A 12,922-nucleotide genomic window follows, 5' to 3' on the forward strand; every position below is an offset into this window, starting at 1 on the left:
CTGGAAAGATGGACGTCCACTAAGAGTACTGGGTGTTACACTCCAGTCGATTTCATAATATCGATCTACTTAAAGTGTCACCTCTAAACCATACTCTGTCAAAAAAGCGCCTGTTCAATCTCGTGGGTTTTCTCCAGGTCCTCCGGTTTCCTCCCACTGTTAAAGATACCTACGCGCAAGCGAATTATTGAAATAAAATTGAACCATATGTTAGTCCCGAGTGGACGTTAAACGCTCTCTCTCTCTCTCTCTCTCTCTCTCTCTCTTAGGTGCTTCATGGGTGTTTTTCAGGGAATCCAGTATTTTTCTAGTAAGATTGGATGTTTCTACTTTCCATATATACCTAAATTGCCATACTTTTTTTGGAAGTTAGCACCCGATAAATATTTTTCTGGGAACGTATCTTTAAAGTTTGTGCTATTTGTACCTAAACAATGCGGACACTTCCATGGCAAAAGTAACATTATGCAACCTTTGATCACATCTCTCTCGTTATTTATGATCGTATCCAAAGTCCAATTTAACAAGACATTGTGGCTATGGAGACATTTTCGTGACCAACCACTAAGATATCGCAATCAGTACCATGTGTGGCCATCACATATTCACATCACATTCTCTTCGGTTGTAGTATCGTCTTACGCACTATGAGAGAGAGAGAGAGAGGGGGGGGTAACGTCCACTCGACACAAACTAGGTCATTTCGGGACTAACATGGTTTAATTTTATTTCAATAATTCGCTTGCGCGTAGAGGTTTATAGCAGTGGGAGGAAACCGGGAGACCCGGAGAAAACCCACGAGGTTGGACAGGCGACCCTAATCCTTGTCACGTACAACCGGGGATTCGAAACCACGCCAGTTGACTCAATGAAAGGCCTTATGATACAGCGCGCACGTGCTAACCATTCGGCCATCCAATCGCCCCCCCCCCTTAGGCACCATGCGTAGTACTATGGTCTCTGTGACGATATTATATCTTTAACTTGGGTTCACATTTTGTAGTGAAGTCCTATCTCACGCACTTAAATTGAATCAGTGATGGGTTGAAATATTAAAAAAAAATTATAATTTGGTAAACATAGCTGGTTCTATGTGAAAACACCCATGAAACAAGTTCACTTCTGTCGGCCAGGCAGCTGTTATCAAAACCTTTATTGCGACGCCTGTACACACGTTGTCCCATATCGGTTCGTTATAAACAGAAAGGTGGCTCGTGGCTGAAACATACTTGCCGCCAGTATCAAACGTTTCACCCGTGTACATTCGGGGGGCACCACTAGTTAAACACGTCAACGTCACAAAATACGGTATCCCAGCCAGTAAATCAGCTTCTCGAAGTCGTTTCGAAATTGTTTGTGCAGATACCCTTCTCATATCTAGCTCGCATCGAGCAACGTTTGTAGCGATTGCCTGCTGCAGTCTATATACTAGGTCTTCCTGTGTGGGGCGTTGGATAAGCGCTCTGATGTGGCATGTGACTGCTTACTGGGCGTATTCTTGGCAACTTCTAACGCGTCTACGTCGAAATGTAAATGCGACATCATTGCGAGGATTGCAGCTTTAACTACCTTTCTGTTCATTCGACAAAATATTACCTTTTCAAGCCGATTTCCTGCAATTTTCGCAAGACGTGCCATAATGTGCGTTTAATTTGTTATTGGTGACAACTGTTCGTGCTATTCCATCGCAGAAACATGGACATTTAGCAAAATTGTACAAAATATGTCAAATCAAATCCTTTTCTTCTTTCCACATCACCCATGCGTTTCTTATTTATACATACGGTTGCCCACTGTTTAATCGAGTGCATTATTCTTAGTACAATGTCGAATATTGGAATCTTGTGGACCTTCTTAGTTAAAAAAGAAAGAAACAGAATCAACTAATGCGAAAACTGGATGACTGGCAAATAATACTACAAGTTTTCAAAATAGTCTTCCTTAACCAATGATGGTGATAAAACTGAAACCTAAATCTAAGTTTCGCTAGATTCAATGCTGAAAATATATCTTTAAACAACTCAATCTATTATTTGACACAATTCGTTCAGTCGTAGGGGTTTATCGCAGTGGGGGGGGGGGGGACAGAAGAACCCACAGAAAACCGATGAGGCTGGACAGACGACCCTACTCCCTGTCACGCACAACTACAAGCAGGGAATTGGAACTACACCATTTGACTCAATGACAGACCTTATGATCTAAGGCGCAGACGTTAAACCATTCAGCCTCCCAAGTATATTCATGGACAAAAAGACCAGAGTTACATACAGTAAAATAAAGTCTGAAAACAGCGAATGGACAACGACTTCAGACCTATCGAAAGGCTGTTTTTCAGTTGAAAACCGAGATGTCATGCGTGAACACTACATGGTGGTGGTGGGGGGGGGGTAGTTGTGACACTTGCCACAAAAAACTGCCCTGGAGTTCAAAGTATCTATAATTCGCTGTCAAAACTAGTTTCACTGCATAGTTTAAGAAGTTGTTCATCATCAACAAGCGTTATATTGCTATTCCAGAATAAAATGGTGGGGTCCCAAAACGTTTTGGTCAAAGGGCACAATTTACCCCGAGGGTGGGGTAAGTTGTTCCACCACATGGGATATGTTGAGCCGAGTCATATTTCACAAAAAATGCAAATGCTTATTCATATTGTTGTTCCAACTAATGTTAAAAACAACTACTAAAAATGAAAGACTATGCCATAGATAGATTCAGCAGCACTGAAGTGTCGTATTTAAAAAAATTGAAAATTAACGCATTCCACAAAACTTCTGTGTGTAATATAATTCATTTACATATGTGTTAAGTTTTGTATATTAACTGCCGATGAGAATATCAGCATGTTGACTTCTAATCCAGATACACATTATATATGTTGTATAGGCTAAGGCCCATTAGCCTCAATTTTAGGTCATACGTTGTTCTCCAGCGTTGTGATAAGCCTGATAATACTGAATACAAGGTACCACATAATAACATCAGATAAATCAACGGGGTAGATTCTGTCATCACACAACTTAAGTAGGCCTCAGCATCTTCACCCATCAAAACCAAACAAAACCAACATGCTAGAATTACAACCATATAAAGTCGTAATCTTTTGACCAACGTTTCCCAGTGAAGTCTTCGTGGTGAATGAAATAGAAAACAAGAAACCGGTTTTCAAGAAATCCACTTTGGGGTTAAAAATTTGGATTTTGGTAGGTAGCTTCTATGTTTTTGATGAAATTGACTTGTACCTTATATCAGTAACTATCATTTATGAGACTATATAACAGATGGCACCACCATTCGTGCATCTTTACTCAAATGGGCTTTAGAAGGGGAGGCTTAACTTACCCCGAGGATCAACTTACCCCTCCCTTATGTAGCGGATATTGTTTTTAAGAAGTATAATTGTTTTATAGACATAAAAGAGAGGCAGCTCTGTATAAACGAAACGGAACACGAAGTTTACATGTGGGGCCAATTTGTATTTGTTTAGTGACGTTAGAGGACCCAATCACTATTCCACAAAGATATGACATCTTGACTAAAGCGTTAATGGACAGAGAGTACATCAAACTATTGAGTCATATACCGGGTAACATCGAGACCACAGATATATACCTTTGTAGCACGACTTTTGTTACTACCAGCCAAGGCTTGTTATGTACTAAAAGCAGACAATGGAGAAATAATGATAAGATTAATGACCCCCCCCCCCCCCTCAGGTTAGGCAAGAAAGATTCACAAAAATACTAATGTTGGTGAGTACTTTCCGGTCGATGTAGTAGAACCAGAGGGGCCAAACCTATCGCACGATTCTTGAACAAGCGCCCATTTTGGAGAAACAAACACAGTGGAGAGAATAAAGCCAAAATATTGACCAGATAAACATAATTACAGAGCAACATGTACAGTATGTGCGCCGATCAAACCTAGAAAGGAAAGGACACCTTTGAATTCATATGCAATCGGTGGACCTATGGAGAGGGTCACAGTAGATATGGTTGAGCGGATAGAGTCCCTAACTGTACGTGGATATAGCTACATACTAGCAGTAGCGAATTATTTTACGAGAGAGAGCAGGGGAAGAAGTCGAAGTTATGGTCGTCAAAAGGAGCCCGGTGAAGATAAGGAGTCAGAGCAGAAAGGTGCCGGTGATGACAGACGTTTGGGAGCATTAGTCATCAGAATTGGTATTGCCGAATTAGAAGGGCCTAAAACGACATCTTTGACAATTCAGACAGCAGCTGTAACAGCTATGAGTCATGGTATCGATGAGACTGTCCAGATCCAGATATTACTTCTACGGAAGACAGAGACTTTCTTAAATTTTTTGTAATTGATGATTGAGTTATGGTTTACCCAGCGTTTTCAACGAGAAAATATTTCTTTTGCGTTTCAACATTATATTTTCAGCATAAAGCGTTTTAACAGTAAATGATAACTTTGTTTTATATTGATCAATACATATGTTCACAATCGTACACTGATATTTATCAATGTTTAGATAGTGAATAATTTATATTAGATGCATAAATTGATTAAAATAATAATGATATAACTTATGCTTATTGTATATCAAACTATGTTAATACCAGAAATAGGCGATATATAATTATATATACGTGTATATAACTGTATCGAGTGTATGTTAAATTTTTGTTTTGCTATTGTAGTAGTGTCCGTCTTCATTAGCCCAGTTCGGAGCAAAACAGTAGGACGTTAAACCCCATTTCATTTCATTTGTAGTAGTGTATATTTGGTTGTCAGTTGTTATATATTTAGTATGAAGAAGTAGCCTCTTTCATCCTGTGTATGGTTTTAGTTTATTTAGTCAGTTAACTCAGTTCTTTAATAGTCTTGTTCAACTAGACACTTCATATAGCTTGTAGTCTTGCTTTTCTATGTCATATGTAGTTTCCACCTTATTTGGAGTGAGTAGGAATCGGTAACTTAGATACTATCCTAACATCCTGTTTCACCTTTTGTCACTTTTTCTTATATCTCCATCTTGAATGCATCATTTTCTGAATTCACTAACTCAGGTAGGTTTATATTTGTTTAACTTGACTTGACAATATAATAGAAGACAATTCTTTTCTAATTTAAATACTGTTTTATTCTGATATAAGTTACAAATAAAATAATACATTATATTCAGTCTAAATAAGTAAAACCTTATATTTTAAAAGGTATGTCTAATATGGTGTTTTGTTTTATCTTTTAGTGTTTCGCTTTTTTGTACATGTTCATATGGTTTTCATCATATTAGCTATATAATTCTTCATTTCATAATAGCACCTTTATCAGGGTATTGTAGTGATTTCGTAACTTGACAGGTTTTCAACGTTCAGAGTAGGTTTGGCTCTCCCAAACTCAACCACATTGATGGGTTGCCTAAACTCGACTACCTATATGGATCGCCCAAACTCTTGTATAATCTTGGAGTGCACGTGCTGTTGGCCTATATAAGAGGGTTGATTAGCTGAAGTGGGGGGCGTTTTACTGCAGATTAGAAATGGTCGCCTGTCTGGCAGACCAGTAGATTTTATGGATTTCGGGGTCGCTTATTTAGCAGACCGGGTGATTTTATATATACTATTCCAAAAAAGTAGGGGATATTTGATTTTGGGGGCATAATACTAAAATATGCAAATGACTACGAAAAAAGTCACTATAGAACCTAACAGAAGAAACATTTCCAGTTACATGTGACGCCCAAACGCACCAATAGCTACCGCATGGAATGCAGGTGATGCTTGGGATCATCATGGGGGTCCAACCCAAGATTTGCACGACTCTTGACTTTGAATGTTACAGTCATTGTGGCATTGAATTCCAGGGTGGAAACATCAGTTTAATTGTTTTAGTGACCAGAAAACAAATTTTGATATGCGTCGGCTTACCCAAAATGAAAGGTTACGTGTCCTTAGCATGCTACAGATCGGCACAACACAGGCGGTTGTGGCGCGGACGATGAATGTTTCTCAGTCTGTCATAAGCAGGCTATGGTCCAGATACCGTGATACACAATCTGTACAGGACAGACCACGCTCAGGTCGACCAAGGGCGACAACTCAAGCCCAGGATCGATTTATCCGTACCTTGGCCTTGAGAAATCGTGTCATCACAGCAAATCCGATCAGCGCTCGTCTTCAAACAGAGTGAGTGGCCAGACGATTCGGAATCGACTGCATAGGGGTCACCTTCGCGCCCGACGTCCTCGCGTGATCCCTTGTTTGAGAGATCATCACATTCAGGCAAGACGTCGTTGGTGTAGGGATCGTCAACACTGGGATAATCGACGCTGGAGCAATGTGATGTTTTCAGATGAGTCAAGGTTCACTGTTGATTTTTTGGACAGACGTAGGAGGGTGTGGCGTCGTCGAAACGAGCGCTTCCAAGACGTTAACGTCATCAGACATGATCGATTTGGGGGTGGTTCTGTTAAGGTGTGGGGAGGCATCACTGTTGCTGGAAGAACGGCTTTACATGTTGTTGCAGGGCGTGTTACAGGCCAGTACTACCGGGACAAAATCTTGGCAGGCCATGTTGTGCCATTCGCACGACGTCATGGCCGCCGTTTCATCTTCCAGGATGACAACGCAAGATGTCACAGGGCCAGGATCGTTACAGGTTACCTCCAACAACAGAACATCACCACATTACCTTGGCCAGCACTGAGTCCCGACCTCTCCCCCATCGAGCATGTCTGGGACATGCTTAGCCAGAGGTTACGTCAACGTCAACAACGTCCTGCCAATGTCCAAGATGAATGTGAACTTCATTTCATTTTGTCATTTGTTTCTTCGTCAGTTTCATTAGGTGACTTTAATAACACTTAAAAATCAAATATCCCCTACTTTTTTTGAATAGTATATAACCCCCATTCGTAGGATAATTGTAGTCTAGAAAGTGCCACCAAGTTAGCCTTTTCTTCTCATGTTCACATGGTTTCCGGTGTTTTTTATGAGAACTATGCAGTGGGGTTTAGGTTCAATTGACCAATAACAACGGTTCACTTTGAAAGAGGACAAGATATGGTTTTATTTCTGGTCGTTTGTTCGGTGGGCGCCTTATGCTATATTTTGTTGTCATCGAAAGTATGGCTCTGTGCGATGAGACTTTGTTTATTTACTGGTATTTCATTTTGAGACTCATTCTAAATGGGCGGAGATTGGAGGTCAGAGTTTTGCTCGTGTGGTAGTGTCGCCCGATGTGCATAAAGAATTTCAAGCCGGTCGCCCTGGCTCATCGATTTGTCTACTTGCTTGGCGTTGGCGAGCCAATCAACTATCGCGCACGTGCATGCTTCGACTATAAAACTGGGCGCGTATCATTCATCGGGGTAGTTTCAGTTAGTAACTCCCGGGGTAAGGTAACCTTATCATGTGTAAGACACAGACCGGTTGTCGGAGAGGATGATCGTCTCATATCAACCAGATTGTGTTGATTTTCATTTCTTTTATATTTGGGCTAGACTGTTTGACCGCATTTCTTACTCTTGGATAATAGTTCTGATTTGGGGGAAAATATATAGTATAATTTGTATCTACTTCTCGCTTCGCTGTGGGGACCGCTGAATCGATCCACGTACTAAATAATATTGGGATTTGGTCACTTAATTCGTGAAGAAGAATTCGGTGATTTCGTTTTTAATGGTGTTCTAGTAGTTTAGACTTTGCGTTCTACTGCCAGACACTGGAGAAATAGGCATTGTGGCCTTTTCACTTGATTCGTGAGGAAGAATTCGGTGATTTCGATTTTAATGGTGTTCTAGTAGTTTAGACATTGCGTTCTACTGTCGGACACTGGGATATAGGCATTGCGGCCTTTTCACTTGATTCGTGAGGAAGAATTCGGTGATTTCGTTTTTAATAGTGGGTTAACGGGCTGTACAGGATCGATGAATCGATTCACCACAGTGGGTTAATTCATTCCGTAGTTTAGGAAATAGACTTTGGCGTATAGGTTTCATGATTTCTGTTTAGCATTTAGGGCAAATCAATCATTTGAGACATTAAGGGCAAACGTCACATTTCCAGAGTCCATTGTTGTTTGGTTTATAATAGTGTCAAATTATGTCTTGTTTGTTGTTTGTTTCATGACATTGGCTGCCGCTGCATCCAGTGTCCGAACCCTGTCCTACTACACTCGGAATAGTCTTTTTAAGCAACTGATTGTATTAGATTAATCAAATAGGTAGGGACTTAGATTGTTTCTATATATTTTATAATTAAAAATAATAGCCCCGTCCTGGGCTCACGCTGTTTCATTAAATAGGGTACAATCTTTATGCCGAGGAGTCAAATGGCATCTACTTCGTCAGACGGTTAGTTGGTAGTCAGTCAAATGATATCCAATTGTTAGATGATTCCAGTCAAATGGTATTCAGTCCGATAATATTGCTGTCAGACGGTAATTTAGTTTGTATGCAATGAGAGGGTATCTACTTGTCAGGCGGTGGTCTATTAGACCGAACATTTCTTGTTTCGAACCTGTCTTGTCTAGGTCTAAAATAGGGAATAAGATTATGGGCGTAGTTTTGCCCAGTGAGGAGATGTTGGTTATTTGATAAAACATTTTAAAAAATATGTAAAGGTTGATAGCGTCTGGTGTCCGAATCATCAATGTGTTTATTGATGTCACCGTCGTTGGCTGTGAAGGAAGAATCGTTAGTGGTAGCAATGTCAGAGTTGTTGGCTGTGTCGAAAGAGACTCGATGTAGTAGAAAGAATTAGCGCCAGGTGTCCACATCGGTGGTTGTGGGTTTAACGATCTCATCGTCGTTGACTGTACATGAAGAATCATCATCGGTGGGTTTGTCGATGTCACCGTCGTTGGCTGTGAAGGAAGAATCATTGGTGGTAGCAGAAGTTAACAAAAATGTAAGAGTTGTTAATAGTTGTTGGCAGTGGTTGAAAGATTATCGTTAGTGTTTAATCGGGGAAGAGTACCAAGTATAGTCTGCAACGCTTTCCTGGGGAATTCCATTTTAGATACTGCGGAGAAATGAAGAAGGGGACCTAGCAAGACAGAGATAATTAAACGTTGAATCTAAAACCAGAGTAGTTTATGCGGTCTATTATAGAATATGAATAGTTCATTTTGAATTGAATGCAGATAGTTTTTATTGTTGATTATTAGAAGATGCGTGTATTTGGTGTGTGTGTGTGTGTGTGTGTGATCACTGAGATGTTATGTTGAAAATTTGAGATTTACTAAGTTTAGCAGTGGTTACAAAGCTAATTGGTGGTTCCTGGGGTCGAATGTGGAGATGTCAAGGGGGTATCAGCTCTCCAGGTGGACCACCCCTGCAGAATTACGGTGAAATCATTGATATATTATTCCTGCTCAGTAGAGTTATAGTGAGGGTGGTGTCTTCTAAGAATTATTCATGTTTCTGATTGGTTGGATTGTCCTGTTTATAATGTGTGTCTTCTACTTGCTCTATTGTAAATAATTTCCTGTTTTGTTCCTGTGTGTATTGTAAAAAAACTGTATAGCTGTGTTCCTGTTTTGTCTCTTTTGATTCAACCCTCTAACTGGAAAGGTGGATAGTCCGTCGTCCATCGATCCTGCTACAAAATGGCGCCCAACCTGGTATAGAGACGGTTGATTCCTGGTGTGTTTTGTGATCTGTGTTTTGCGAACTTTTGCTAGATGTGTGTTTTTGTGTTGGAATTCTTGGATTTTTCTGGATTTCTGTAAAAGAGCTCTGTAAGTTGTTTTTTCTTATACTTGGCCAAGTAATCATTTTGTTTCAATGAATATATTATTATAATTGTATTAATTGTAATATTGAGTAGTTTATTGTGAGTGTGAATGTGTATGTATATCTGAGGACGCCTAGATTGTCTGTCTGTCTTAGTGTTATACTTATAGTGTATAATATTTGTTCTTATTATTAACGTACATAGTATATAAATTACAAAGTTAGTAAAATACACTTATCGTAATTTAGACAGCTAGATTATTATAAATAATCTATACTATTCAAAAAAAGTAGGGGATATTTGATTTTTAAGTGTTATTAAAGTAACCTAATGAAACTGACGAAGAAACAAATGACAAAATGAAATGAAGTTCACATTCATCGATTTATTCCAAATGATCGTTAGACTAAGTAAGGCACAGACTGACCATTATAAGGGTAAAATGATACCCGGGGTCAAACAGCAAAGTTACCACAGCATCACAACCAAGTCAGTAACGGGTAAATCCTCCTCTGCTTGCCAAACAAGCATTGATCCGACGTGGCATACTCCTAATGAGACGTCTAAGGTCATTTTGGTCCAGATTGTCCCATTCCTGTAGCAACGCAGCAGCAAGTTCTTGGACATTGGCAGGACGTTGTTGACGTTGACGTAACCTCTGTCCAAGCATGTCCCAGACATGCTCGATGGGGGAGAGGTCGGGACTCAGTGCTGGCCAAGGTAATGTGGTGATGTTCTGTTGTTGGAGGTAACCTGTAACGATCCTGGCCCTGTGACATCTTGCATTGTCATCCTGGAAGATGAAACAGCGGCCATGACGTCGTGCGAACGGCACAACATGGACTGCCAAGATGTTGTCCCTGTAGTACTGGCCTGTAACACGCCCTGCAACAACATGTAAAGCCGTTCTTCCAGCAACAGTGATGCCTCCCCACACCATAACAGAACCACCCCCAAATCGATCATGTCTGATGACGTTAACGTCTTGGAAGCGCTCGTTTCGACGACGCCACACCCTCCTACGTCTGTCCAAAAAATCAACAGTGAACCTTGACTCATCTGAAAACATCACATTGCTCCAGCGTCGATTATCCCAGTGTTGACGATCCCTACACCAACGACGTCTTGCCTGAATGTGATGATCTCTCAAACAAGGGATCACGCGAGGACGTCGGGCGCAAAGGTGACCCCTATGCAGTCGATTCCTAATCGTCTGGCCACTCACTCTCACACCAGTGTCTGTTTGAAGACGAGCGCTGATCTGATTTGCTGTGATGACACGATTTCTCAAGGCCAAGGTATGGATAAATCGATCCTGGGCTTGAGTTGTCGCCCTTGGTCGACCTGAGCGTGGTCTGTCCTGTACAGATTGTGTATCACGGTATCTGGACCATAGCCTGCTTATGACAGACTGAGAAACATTCATCGTCCGCGCCACAACCGCCTGTGTTGTGCCGATCTGTAGCATGCCAAGGGCACGTAACCTTTCATTTTGGGTAAGCCGACGCATATCAAAATTTGTTTTCTGGTCACTAAAACAATTAAACTGATGTTTCCACCCTGGAATTCAATGCCACAATGACTGTAACATTCAAAGTCAGAGTCGTGCAAATCTTGGGTTGGACCCCCATGATGATCCCAAGCATCACATGCATTCCATGCGGTAGCTATTGGTGCGTTTGGGCGTCACATGTAACTGGAAATGTTTCTTCTGTTAGGTTTTATAGTGACTTTTTTCGTAGTCATTTGCATGTTTTAGTATTATGCCCCCAAAATCAAATATCCCCTACTTTTTTTGAATAGTATAGTTGAATAATACATTAAATTCTTTACTCCATAAATAAATACCGGTTATTTTACATATTTACTTACTCTACTTGTATACTATTCAAAAAAAGTAGGGGATATTTGATTTTGGGGGCATAATACTAAAATATGCAAATGACTACGAAAAAAGTCACTATAGAACCTTACAGAAGAAACATTTCCAGTTACATGTGACGCCCAAACGCACCAATAGCTACCGCATGGAATGCAGGTGATGCTTGGGATCATCATGGGGGTCCAACCCAAGATTTGCACGACTCTGACTTTGAATGTTACAGTCATTGTGGCATTGAATTCCAGGGTGGAAACATCAGTTTAATTGTTTTAGTGACCAGAAAACAAATTTTGATATGCGTCGGCTTACCCAAAATGAAAGGTTACGTGCCCTTGGCATGCTACAGATCGGCACAACACAGGCGGTTGTGGCGCGGACGATGAATGTTTCTCAGTCTGTCATAAGCAGGCTATGGTCCAGATACCGTGATACACAATCTGTACAGGACAGACCACGCTCAGGTCGACCAAGGGCGACAACTCAAGCCCAGGATCGATTTATCCGTACCTTGGCCTTGAGAAATCGTGTCATCACAGCAAATCAGATCAGCGCTCGTCTTCAAACAGACACTGGTGTGAGAGTGAGTGGCCAGACGATTCGGAATCGACTGCATAGGGGTCAGGGCGCGATCCCTTGTTTGAGAGATCATCACATTCAGGCAAGACGTCGTTGGTGTAGGGATCGTCAGCACTGGGATAATCGACGCTGGAGCAATGTGATGTTTTCAGATGAGTCAAGGTTCACTGTTGATCTTTTGGACAGACGTAGGAGGGTGTGGCGTCGTCGAAACGAGCGCTTCCAAGACGTTAACGTCATCAGACATGATCGATTTGGGGGTGGTTCTGTTATGGTGTGGGGAGGCATCACTGTTGCTGGAAGAACGGCTTTACATGTTGTTGCAGGGCGTGTTACAGGCCAGTACTACCGGGACAACATCTTGGCAGTCCATGTTGTGCCGTTCGTACGACGTCATGGCCGCCGTTTCATCTTCCAGGATGACAACGCAAGATGTCACAGGGCCAGGATCGTTACAGGTTACCTCCAACAACAGAACATCACCACATTACCTTGGCCAGCACTGAGTCCCGACCTCTCCCCCATCGAGCATGTCTGGGACATGCTAGGACAGAGGTTACGTCAACGTCAACAACGTCCTGCCAATGTCCAAGAACTTGCTGCTGCGTTGCAACAGGAATGGGACAATCTGGACCAAAATGACCTTAGACGTCTCATTAGGAGTATGCCACGTCGGATCAATGCTTGTTTGGCAAACAGAGGAGGATTTACCCGTTACTGACTTGGTTGTGATGCTGTGGTAACTTTGCTGTTTGAC

This window comes from Patella vulgata, chromosome 8 (genome assembly GCF_932274485.2).
Source record: "Patella vulgata chromosome 8, xgPatVulg1.2, whole genome shotgun sequence".
Classification (NCBI taxonomy): Eukaryota; Metazoa; Mollusca; class Gastropoda; family Patellidae; genus Patella; species Patella vulgata.